The following is an 11,671-nucleotide window of genomic DNA, read 5'->3' as shown; positions in this document are numbered from 1 at the left end:
TGTTTCGTCTTATCGTATCACTTATCTCTCAAATTCTGCCCTCGTGATCCTGTAGTTGTTTCTCTCTCTTTTTCTCAGCCTCTTTATTTGCCATCATTTGGTCTTCTATATCACTGATTCTCTCTTCTGCCTCATTTATCCTAGCATTTAGTGCCCCCATTTTTGATTGCACCTCATCAATAGCCTTTTTGATTTTGACTTGGTTAGATTTTAGTTCTTTTATTTCTCCAGAAAGGGTTTCTCTAATAACTTCCACGCTTTTTTCAAGCCCAGCTCGTATCTTTAAAGTCATGATTCTGAAGTCTAGGTCCGACATCGTACTAACGTCCGTATTGAGTAGGTCCCTGGCTGACGGTACTACCTCTTGTTCTTTTTGCTGAGGTGATTTTTTTCATCTTGTCATTTTGTCCAGAGGGGAATAGATGAATGAGAGAACAAAATGCTAACAGGTTTACAACGTCCCCAGCAAATATACTCTATACAAATCAGAAAAGACCTGAAACCAGGGGAAAAGAAAGGGAAAGAAAGAAAAAAGAAAGAGAAAAAAAGATAAAAACAAAAACAGAACAATACAAAAAAAGCAGAATATGATCAAATATGATCAGGCTAGTCCATAGATCAGTGCCACACACCAGATTTTGGGCGTATTTTGGTCTGTTAGAAAAAAGTGCCTCCTAGAATTTTAAAGGAAGAAAGACATATATGTACAAAATAAGGGTTGATACAACGAAGGGATGGAAGATGACTGTACAGATGAAAATTATAAAAGATTTTATAAAAGGACTTATAAGATAAGAAGTTGTATGAAAAAAGAAAGAAGAAGATTTAAGAAAAAAAAAAAAAGGAAAAAGGGAGAGAATGTGATCAGACAGGAGACTAGAACATAGCCATACACTAGTGATTTAGGGTATATTTTGATCTGTTAGAAGAAACTGTATCTCAAAATTTTAAAGAGAGAACAACTTATATATATATGCCAAAAATAAGGGTAACTATGAAGGGATAAAATATGACTCTAAAAATGAAAAATAAAAAATGTTTTTTTTTTAAAAAGGGATTGATAAGATGTTGGTTGAAAAGGGAAAAAGAAAAATAAAAAAAAAAACAGTTAACAAAAATTAACTTTGATGAACTAATGAATCATGGTAAAAAAAAGCCATGAATTCTATGTGCAGTATTCCCCTAGCGCTGGAGTTCTCCCGTTCTCCTTGATCGGTATACTTGGTCTTGGCTTGCTGGCTGTTCGTGCTGATCTCCTGGGGGAGGGGCCTGTTGCTGTGGTTTCCAAATGTCTTTGCCGGAGGCTGAATTGCCCTGCCCTTGTCGGTCCGGGCTAAGGAAGCTGCTCGGGTTTGCTCTCAGGAGATTTTGTTCCCTGCAAGCTCTCGGTACACCTTTGGAGGACCAGGGCAAAAATGGTGGCCTCCCAATCTCCACCCGGAGGAGCTGAGAACTCGGGGCCCCGCTCCTCAGTGTGCCCCCAGAGAAAAGCAGTCACTCCCGTCTCCCCGGTCTCCGGCCGCACTCTGTGCTCACCCGGCATGTGACCAAGCATTGCTATCTCTGGCACCTGACCCCGTGTGGAGTCTCCAAACCCAGCAGATCCCTGCAGTGCGCTCCCGCGCTGCTCCTCCCCGGGAAGGAAGGGGAGTCTCCCCGGCTCTGCCACTTGTTGGGTCCCTGCTGGAAGGAGCAGTGGCCCGACTGGGCCGCGGATCACAGTTTATGGCAACCCCGAGCTGAGATCCCGCTCCTCGGCTCCGTCTCTGTAGCCGGCTTCCCTGCTCCGATACCTGGGAGCTCTGGCGCACTCAGGCTCCCCCGGTCTTTCTGTGACCCCAAGGGTCCTGAGACCCCACTGTCCCGCAAGGGTTCCACCCCCGCTTAGCCACTGGAGCGACGTCCCTCAGCGGAGCCGACTTCTAAAAGGTCCGATTTTGTGCTCCGCGGCTCTAGCACTTGCCAGAAGCGGCCGGCGGAGGCCCCTCCCCCGCCATCTATTCTCCCGAATATCGCCTTGGATTCACTTCTCCGCACGTCCTACCTTCCAGTAAGTGGTCGCTTCTCTGTTCAGAGAGTTGTTACTATTCTTATCTTCGGTCTCCTGTTGAGTTCGTAGGTGTTCAGAATGGTTTGATCCCTATTCAGCTGAATTCCTGAGACGAGACGAAATCTAGGTCTCCTACTCCTCCGCCATCTTGCTCCGCCTCCTCTAATACAATTTAAATAGGGAAATGTCAAATTTGTTTTAAAGGAAATTCATAACTGGAGACTTGACTTTTTACCAATATAAGATCTTATGAGTCACAAATCTTCATTTTATTCTTTTCTTTTTATTCTTTTAAAGATTTGAGAGAGAGAAAGAGCAGGGGGAAGGAGCAGAGGGACAGGAGGAGAGAGAGTCCTAAATAAACTCGGGACTGAGCACAGAGCCCAACACAGGGCCCAATCCCATGACCCTGAGATCTCAACCTGAGCCAAAACCAAGAGTCGGGGTCACTCAACCAACTGCATCACCCAAGCACCCCATTCTTTTCTTTTTAAATTAATATTTCTCTTCTTTCTTTTTGTACATTTTTGGTTGATACATCAAATCCTTGGTGGAACAAAAAGGAATATATTAAAGTAAATGCATTTTAAAAAGATTTAAGTAGTTTCTATACCCAACGTGGGACTCAATACTACAACCCCAAGATCAAGAGTCACATGCTCTACCACATGAGTCAGCCATGCACGCCAATAAATGCATTTTTAATTAAACTTGTTGGTAAATAAGTAGTTCCAAGTTAAGAGTTGCTCAGAAAGTATGGCTTTTTATTAAGATGGGATTTTTATTAAGCCTTAACCTTAGCGTATAGTATTAAGCAGGCTTCCCCAGAGTTCAGATAAAATGCTCTTTATTGTGACCTCAAAGGTTCTAGGTATCTAATAGTGCCTACGTCTCCAGCCTCATATATCATTTTCTTCTAGAAGGCTAAAATTAACCTTTATTATCTTTGAAAACTCCATAATTATACCTGTACTTGTGTGGAATTTAATTCCTCTAGATTTCTGCATGGCTTATTCCCTTAGTTTAAAATATCACCTCTCAGGGCACCTGGGTGGCTCAGTTGTTAAGCGTCTGCCTTCAGCTCCAGTCATGGTCCCAGGGTCCTGGGATCGAGTCCCACATCAGGCTCCCTGCTCAGTGGGAAGCCTGCTACTCCCTCTCCCACTCCCCCTGCTTGTGTTCCCTCTCTCGCTGTGTCTCTCTCTGTCAAATAAATAAAATCTTTAAAAAAAAAATCACCTCATCAAAACACTCTCTGACCATCTGATCTAAATTATGCCCTATCTTACCACCGCAATTTTTGTATAGATACTCTCCATTTTTCCTTTTATATAACTTAGTATCTTTGGTATTATAGATCTTTGTGTTTATCTGCTTATTAACTCTCTCATGATAATGTAAGTTTCACCAAGGGAGGGATATCATAGAGGTAAATGAATGGATGAATTAAATGTACCAACCCCAGATGCCAACTGATTATTCTTTGACCAAAGAGTTAGGGCAAATCACCTGGAACTGTCATCAAATTCATCTGTATCTGTCTTCATCTCATTCTCTTAGAATTACTGGCTTTTGCTCTCTGTCTGCTTTCACCTCTTTTGCATTGTGCTTCAATTCAACCTTCCCTTCAAATGAAACTAACCCAAATTGTGATGCCCCTGAGTGCTAACCTTTTTTTTTTTTAAGATTTATTTATTTGAGAAAGAGAGAGGACCGGGGGAGGGGGAGAGAGAATCCTCAAGCAAACTCCCCACTAAGCACAGAGCCCAACACGGGGCTTGATCCCAGACAGAGATCATGACCTGAGCCAAAATCAAGAGTCAGATGCTTAGCCGACTGAGCCACCGAGGCACCCCCTAAGTGCCAACTTTTTTAAAAATGTAAACCTGTTTCCAGGTATCTTAATTTTCTTGCACAGGTAAGAAAAGGTAAGAAGAATGTAATCTAGCCCTCATTTTATAAATGGAGGATTTCAAAACTGCTGCAGGAAAAGAAACTTCTGCTGTCATGAGTGTTTGAGTCACCTATAGCATTCACTGTAACTTCTTTCACTTTTCCCAACTAATATAAGATTTTTATTTCTCTATGTCACATATTTATAGTGTCTATAGTGGCTCTATAAGATCAGTCTGTGAATTGGTGCTGGGCTAGGTGCACTAGAATCACCTGAGTAATATTAATAGTAATTTCTGGGTCTACTTCAAAGATTCTGATTTAGGAGATCAAGAGAAAGACCTGGGAATCTGTTCTTGTAAAAAGTTACACAAATAGGGGCGCCTGGGTGGCTCAGTCAGTTAAGCATTGGACACTTGATTTCAGCTCAGGTCATGATTTCAGGGTTGTGGGATGGACCCCTGCACTGGGCTTCGTGCTCAGCGGAAAGTCAGCTTGGCCCTCTCTCCCTCTCCTTCTGCCCCTGCCCCCACTTGTACTTGCTCTCACTCTGTCAAATAAGCACTGGGTGTTGTATGAAAACAATGAATCATGGATCACTGCATCAAAAACTGGTGATGTATGGTGACTAACATAATAAAATAAAATTTTTAAAGTAAATAAATAAATCTAAAAAATTTTAAAATTAAAAATATAAAAGATCCACAAACAATTATGAGGTAGACAGGTTTGAGAGACAGTGTTTTAGAACATTTTAGTATTTTAGGTGTCAATTAAATTTAAAAATTTGGTTCAGTTATGACTTATAGATTAGCACTAATTTCCTTTAACATGAGCAAAAAGGTGTGAATGCTCTTCTCTTCTACTAGAAGTAGAGGAGAGACCATTTGACTAGAAAAACTAAGTGTAGGAATAGATTCATATAATAAAAGTCTAAAAAAATATGAGGTCAAGGACTAGGTGAGTGACCACAGATAACAAGCAAGCAGTTATTGGAGGTCAGGGTAGTAGAGTCCAAAGTTCAGATATCCAGGTCACTTAATTCAAGTTACCATCTATCAAGCCCTGATTTGAAGGCAAGATCTGGTTTAATTGGGCATACTATTGTCCTACATTTAACTAGGCAGAAGTTTCAGTCTGCATCTCTAGATACAAATGAATAAAGATCTACTTTGAGTCTGCATTTCTAGATACAAATGAATAAAGACCACTTAAGTGGGAAGAAATGAGGAAAAATTTTGTGATCTTGCCCCACTCGTGAGTTCTCATTTGCTCTAATTTCTGTGCACATATGAATTTTTCTCAAGACAGCTTTCACATCCTTGTTCCAGAGACTGTAGATCAGTGGGTTTATAAGTGGGGTCACTGATGAGTAGAACAAGGTTACAATCTTCTGTGTCCCACCTGGATTTCCAGAGGTTGGGCTGATGTACATCACCATGATGGATCCATAGAAGAGAGACACCACAGCCAGGTGGGAACCACAGGTGGAGAAGGCCTTACGTCAGCCAGCCGCTGAAGGGACACACAACACTGCTCTAAGAACCACGGTGTAGGACCCAAGGATGAAGAAGAAGGTGATGAAGATAATAAGAGAGCTTAGTATAGAACAGGAAAGCTCAATTCCAGGGGCAGGGATGCAGGACAGGGCCAGAAGAGGACCAGGATCACAAAGTGGTCAGTGGTGTTGGGGCCACAAAAGGGGAGTTGTGTGATAAAATAGATAGGGATCGGATAGCAGAGGAAAGCTGTGACCCAGCACAGGGCCACCAGGTTCATGCAGAGATGGTTGTTCATGATGATCGGATAATGGAGAGGCTGGCAGATGGCCAAGTACCGATCAAAAGCCATGAGGGGGAGTAAGAGGGTCTCAGTGATGCCCATAGAGAAGAAGTAGAAGAACTGGAAAAAGCAAGCCATGAAAGAGATGGCTTTGGTCTCAGATAGGAAGTTCTTTAGCATATTGGGAACAGTCGTATTGATGTAACAGATCTCCAGGAGTGAGAAGTTGGCCAGCAGGATGTACATGGGGGTGTGAAGCCTGCGATCCAGCTTCACTGCACAGACAATGGCCCCATTCCCCATCACTGTCAGGATGTAGGACACAAACAACAGCATGACGAGGACGACCCGAACCTCCCTGGAGCACGGAAAACTCAGGAGTATGAATTCAGTCACTGTGCTGACTCCTGACATATTCATGGCTTCCTAAGGGATGGAGAAGAAAAGTGACAATGACAAAGATGGCCTTATTCTTTCATCCTCAGGATTATTTCCTTTGTGGTGATCCCTAGTTCCCTCAGATTCTATTATTCTATTAAATAAATAATATAACTATACTGCTGAAGACTGTGAACTTTGGAGAGTGCTTGGTATGCTCAGACTTTGAATCTTTGTATTCTCTCATTTCTCTTTCAGAATTTTCTCACGGTAAAAGACAGGATGTTATGCAATAAGCAGCTTGGAGGTGGTTAATGACAGTACTCACAAATGTAAGTAGGTATGAAAATCATGTATTTGTATCTACAGATTAAGAGATATAGACCCTTGATATTGGACACAGAATTTCAATTACTTAAATCTTTGGAATTAGAGACATAAATGTTAGGCATCTGAAGAGGGAGAAAGGTAACCACACACTGAAATCTTTATGCTTTTCACTGTTATTCTGGATCAGTGTTGTGTCTTAAGGTCATCTGACAACTGAGACAAAAAGCATCAAATGTACCATCCATTCTTCAGTGTTCATCATGGTTTGTTAACTCAATAAAAATTTGAACTCCCAGACATCTACATAATGGCTTTCATATCAGTTCCATCTTCTACCTGTTGAATTAAAATACTTCTGTAAAACCTTGGTCTAGGTTAAATCTCTACTTATGGGTAAAAAAACTGAACAATGTATCTGGTAAATTATTTAAGGATTTTTGAGGGTTTTGCCTGAAGTGTCACAAAGTGTCCTAGAAGGCCTCTATTCTTCTGGTTTATGGATAGATGCTGAGGCTCACAAATGTCAGATACTCCCAAGCAGAGGCCTCTGGGAACCAAGAACTGTGCTGGGAGCCGTAAACTGACCCACTGGACAAAGATTCCCCTTCTACTTCCTCACGCCCCCTGTCACCCCCATCCTACTCTAGATGTGGAAGGTTGGCATTGTTTTGGGAAGTTGAAGGAGAATCTTTGTGAAAACTTCTTTGTGTGAGTTAGACTTGGATGTTGTGTGATTTCCATGGTGAGAAAAGCAAAACAAAGCCTATGAAATTGCTTATAGTTTTGTTGTTAGTAGTTTGGTCTTAATTTATTAATTTATTTTAGGATCCCTTCCATTAGTGAGGGACAGTCATCATTTGGGCCTAAATGACTCAAGCGACATGACTGAGTGATGATATTTATTCAGGAAAATATAAGTGCAGAATATACACCCAGACACTTTTAATAAAAGTATTCTAGCTAAGAATATTTATTAATGTGTTAGTTATAAAATGCATTAGTTTCCAGATTGGATAATGCCATAGCTTTAAGGATGATCTTGGTGATTGCAATTAGTGACACAAGGGATCAGAGTAACTCAGATTTTTCCACATCACACTTTGCTGTAAGGTTCCTCTTGGGTCTTTGACTAGATCATATTTGGCAAAACCAAGCTGTTTCAGGAATTCAGAGAAACGCAGAAGGGAAAGAAACCATGAGGAAAGTGTAAAAGAGGAAGTATTTGTTGATCAATGTGTATGAGGATTGCAAGGGCTTTGTAAGCCATGTGGGAGTGAACCCACCACCCGGGAGTGCTCAGTCATATTGTTCTCCTCAAGATGCCTGATCATTATCTCTGTGACAGAACCAAACATGGCTAAAATCAGAGAGAGCTGAATTGTTTTCTGCCCTGCTCCTCATAGCCACTTGTCAGTCATTTCCAGATGTCACTTCACTAACATGCTATTTCCCCCAAAGACCTGGTTCTGACTGGATGCCCCTCCTCGTTAATAAGGACGGACTTTCCATACTTCCTCAACCTCATCTCTCTCACTTCCCTGATTTCCAGCCCTCTTAATTGTAAAGATGAATCTCCTTACATTCTTCATGTAACATGAGGTGCTCCTGTTTCCACAACCGCATAAAAGAAGGCAGAGTTAGAAGGCACACCTAAGAACTGCCCTATATTGAATGTCTTCTGAACCTACCTCCTTACAGATCTGGCAGGTCTGACTTGGAACCTTCTGTTTTCACTGCTGCAGAAGGCAGACAGGAGGGAGGGCATGGCATCCTTGGCAGAGCACAGCCCAGAGAGGGTGCTTACATTACTGGACACATGATACTGCTTTGGAGAGAAATTGGTATATTTGCTGCACAACAGAGACTTATCTGTTTCTCTGAAATCTGTCTGATTCCTCCTAAGGGATATAGTCTCCTGTGAATTCTAAAAGTGAGAATTTATGAGAGAAGATTGTTGGTTATATCCGAGGATATATTCCCTCAGGAGCCCCTTGATTGGCCTTTGGGACTCAGTTTCCCCATGATGATCAGCTACTCTCATGCTATTCTTAGAGCAGACACTTATTTTGTTGTATAGACAGGTTACTCTTATGACAGTGCAATCTCTATAGCATTACCAGCTTGCCTGGAATACAAGATTTTTGCTTATCTTCTTGTTCTTTTATATTCAATTTTATTCATTTTTTGAGTTTTTAAGTCTTATCTGTCAATATCAGAGTTCTCATTCTCATTCCTATTGGCTCACTCCATGGCTTGAAAAGGGTTATTCCCTTTTTCTGTTAACAGGCTCTCCTAAGTCAGGGCTGTGTTTCTAGTAGGACACTGATTAAGTAAATTCCATCTCATGTTGGACAGGTATCAGGAGCAGAGACCATGGGGTAGGTGATGAAATGCCAAAGTTCTAGAAGGTACTTCCCATTCTAGTCCTTTACAGTATTTCAAATTATTTTTAGCAGATATCCCCAAAAGCTAATATGAATTCTGGAATATTCTTGCTTCTTTTAAGCAAAATATTGTTAAGAGAGGTGTCTGAAACTTCGGGTCCCCTTTGTTTTCTTTCTTTCTTTTTAGGTGTTATTGACATATTACATTATTTTAGTTTCAGGTATAGAACAGAATGATTTGATATTTGTATATGTTGTAAAATAATCACTACAATAAGTCTAAACATCCATCACCATACATAATTACAGAAATATTTTTCTTATGGTAAGAAATTTTAAGATCTAATCCTACTTAGAAGTTTTCAAATATGCAATACAGTATTATTAACAATAGTTACCTTGCTGTACATTACACCCCAGGACTTATTTTATAACTAGAAATTTGTGCCTTTTGACCCCCTTCACCTATTTCACCCACTCCCATCCCTCACCTCTGGCAACCATGAGTCTTTTTTCCATATCTATGAGCTTGGTTTTAGGATTTTTGTTTTGTTTTGATTTGATTTTAGATTCCACATATAAGTGAGGTTATAGGGTATTTATCTCAGTCTGATTCATTTTACTTAGCATAATGCCCTCAAGTTTCATCCATGTTGTTGCAAATAGCAAGATTTCCATCTTTTTATGACTGAATAATATTCCACTACTATATACACACTTTCTTTATCCTTTCATCCATTGATGGACATTTAGGTTGTTTCCACTTCCTGGCCTTTGTAAATAATGATGCATTTACATGGGGGTGCAGATATCTCTTGTAAATAGTGATTTCATTTCCATCAGATATGGACCCAGAAGTGGAATTGCTGGATTATATGGTAGTTCTCTTATTAATTTTTTTTTGAGGAAACTTCATACTGTTTTCTGTAGTGGCTGTACTAATTTACATTCCCATAACAGTGTATGAAGGTTCTTTTTCTTCACATTCTCACCAGCACTTGTTATTTCTTGTCTTTTTGATAGCCATTCCAACAAGTGTGAGGCTATTTGTCACTCTGGCTTTGATTTGCATTTTCCTCATGAGAAAGAGACTGTTAAATACTCCCTCATTTAAAAAAAACATATATTCCCTCATTTTATTTTAATGAAAAGTGATAAAGTAGTAATAAGGAAGATAAATAGCAAGTATAATCTTATTTATTGGGGATTAAATGGTCCTAATTACTACTGAAAAAGAATGCTAAATTCATTGATATGATGTGCTGTATAAAAAGAGCATTGGGTTCTCAGATTGACCTCTATTTGTATTATAGCTCTCTCATATACTTAACTATATGATCCTTGGTGTATTATTTAACCTCATTAAGCCCTAAATATTTAACTATAAATATACTAGTTCTATCCTGATACAGTTGTGAAAACTAAATAACAATGTATGTAAAATACCAACTATGTGGTAAATATTCAGTAAATGAGAGTCTTCCCCTTTTCCCTTCTTTTGTGTTAAACTTCATGCAAAATTTTCTCTGGAAGAAGTATTTCTGTTATTCTGTTTTGTAATTTCTTACATATATAAAAGAAAAAATTCATGCATAAATATATGTGTATATATTTATACTCTACCTTTTCTGCAAAACAAACAAAATATGTAAACAAAAAATTTAAATCTAAATGAACATAGCTAGGAATAAAATTGTATCAAAAAACCTAAGTTTAAGAAAGCTTTCACAACAGAAAGAGTTAGCTATCATAGCTAACATCATATTTAATCATGAGAAACTTAGTTTTCCACTAAATTCAGATAGAAAGCAAAGACATCCCTTCTCACCATTCCTTTACAACATTGTACTGGAAGTCCTTGTTAATGCAATAAGACAAGAAAAGAAAATGTGTACCGATTGGGAAGGAAGACATAAAACTATCCTTTTTCACAGATAACATGATTATCTATGTAGAAAATCTGAAAGAATTGTTAGGCAGTTAGTTAGGTTCTAACAGGATACCTGGAGGCCAGCCATGAGGAAGTCATGGCCAGCTCTCAGGAGAGTCATCTGGCAGCACCCCACAAAAAGCCAGATTAAACCAGACAGGCCCAAGATGTCGGGTGCCATAACAGGAAACCCCTGACCAAATTAAGGAGAAAAACGATGAAACCCTGCATCCCTGCCCCAAGTAATGAATATTCCATCCCCTACTTAATAACTGTCAATAAAAGATAGAAACCCAATCCCCAGAGTGTGCATCTCTCTCTCTCTCTCTGTTTGCCCATTCTCATATCTCAAAAGTGTACTTTTTTGCTTTAATAAACATTGCCATTTGTGTTGCTCATCCACTGTGTTGTGTGTGCATGTCCTTGAATTCTTTCTCAAGATAAGACCAAGAACTTTTGGTGACACCTTTGGGGATGGGCTGAGTCAAGGCCCCAGGGCCCAGAGTCTCCCCAGTTCTCCCAGCAACAGAATCAATAAAAACATTCCTGGAAATAGAAAGTGGTATTAGGGTGCAGGATACAAGTTCAGTATACAAAATCAATTGCTTTCCTATATACCATCAATGAACAAAGGGAATTTGAAGTTAAAAACATTTACCATTTACATTAGCACCTCAAAAAATTAAATATTTACATATCTGACAAAATACGTGTAAGAACTATGAGGAGAAGTACAAAATTCTGATGAACAAAATCAAAGAACTAAACGAATGGCAAGATATTCAATGTTCATTAATAGGAAGATCCAATATTGTCAAGACGTCAGTATTGTCTAGATGTCCCAACTTGATTTACAGATTCAATGCAATCCCAGCTAAAATTCCAGAAATTATTTTATGAACATCAACAAACTGATTCTGAAGT

The 11,671-nt window shown here is 39.6% G+C and overlaps 1 pseudogene; it reads right to left on the bottom strand.

Moving 5' to 3' along the window:
• Positions 1-5,129: 5,129 nt before the first annotated feature.
• Positions 5,130-11,005, bottom strand: LOC112832870 (olfactory receptor 11H6-like; annotated as a pseudogene).
• Positions 11,006-11,671: the final 666 nt, after the last annotated feature.

The sequence above is a fragment of the Callorhinus ursinus genome, unplaced genomic scaffold (assembly GCF_003265705.2).
Source record: "Callorhinus ursinus isolate GAN/ISIS: 27379988/994484 unplaced genomic scaffold, GSC_fseal_2.0 scaffold116, whole genome shotgun sequence".
Classification (NCBI taxonomy): domain Eukaryota; kingdom Metazoa; phylum Chordata; class Mammalia; order Carnivora; family Otariidae; genus Callorhinus; species Callorhinus ursinus.
Note: the sequence above shows the minus strand (reverse complement) of the source record. Positions and strands in the feature narration are given on the sequence as shown.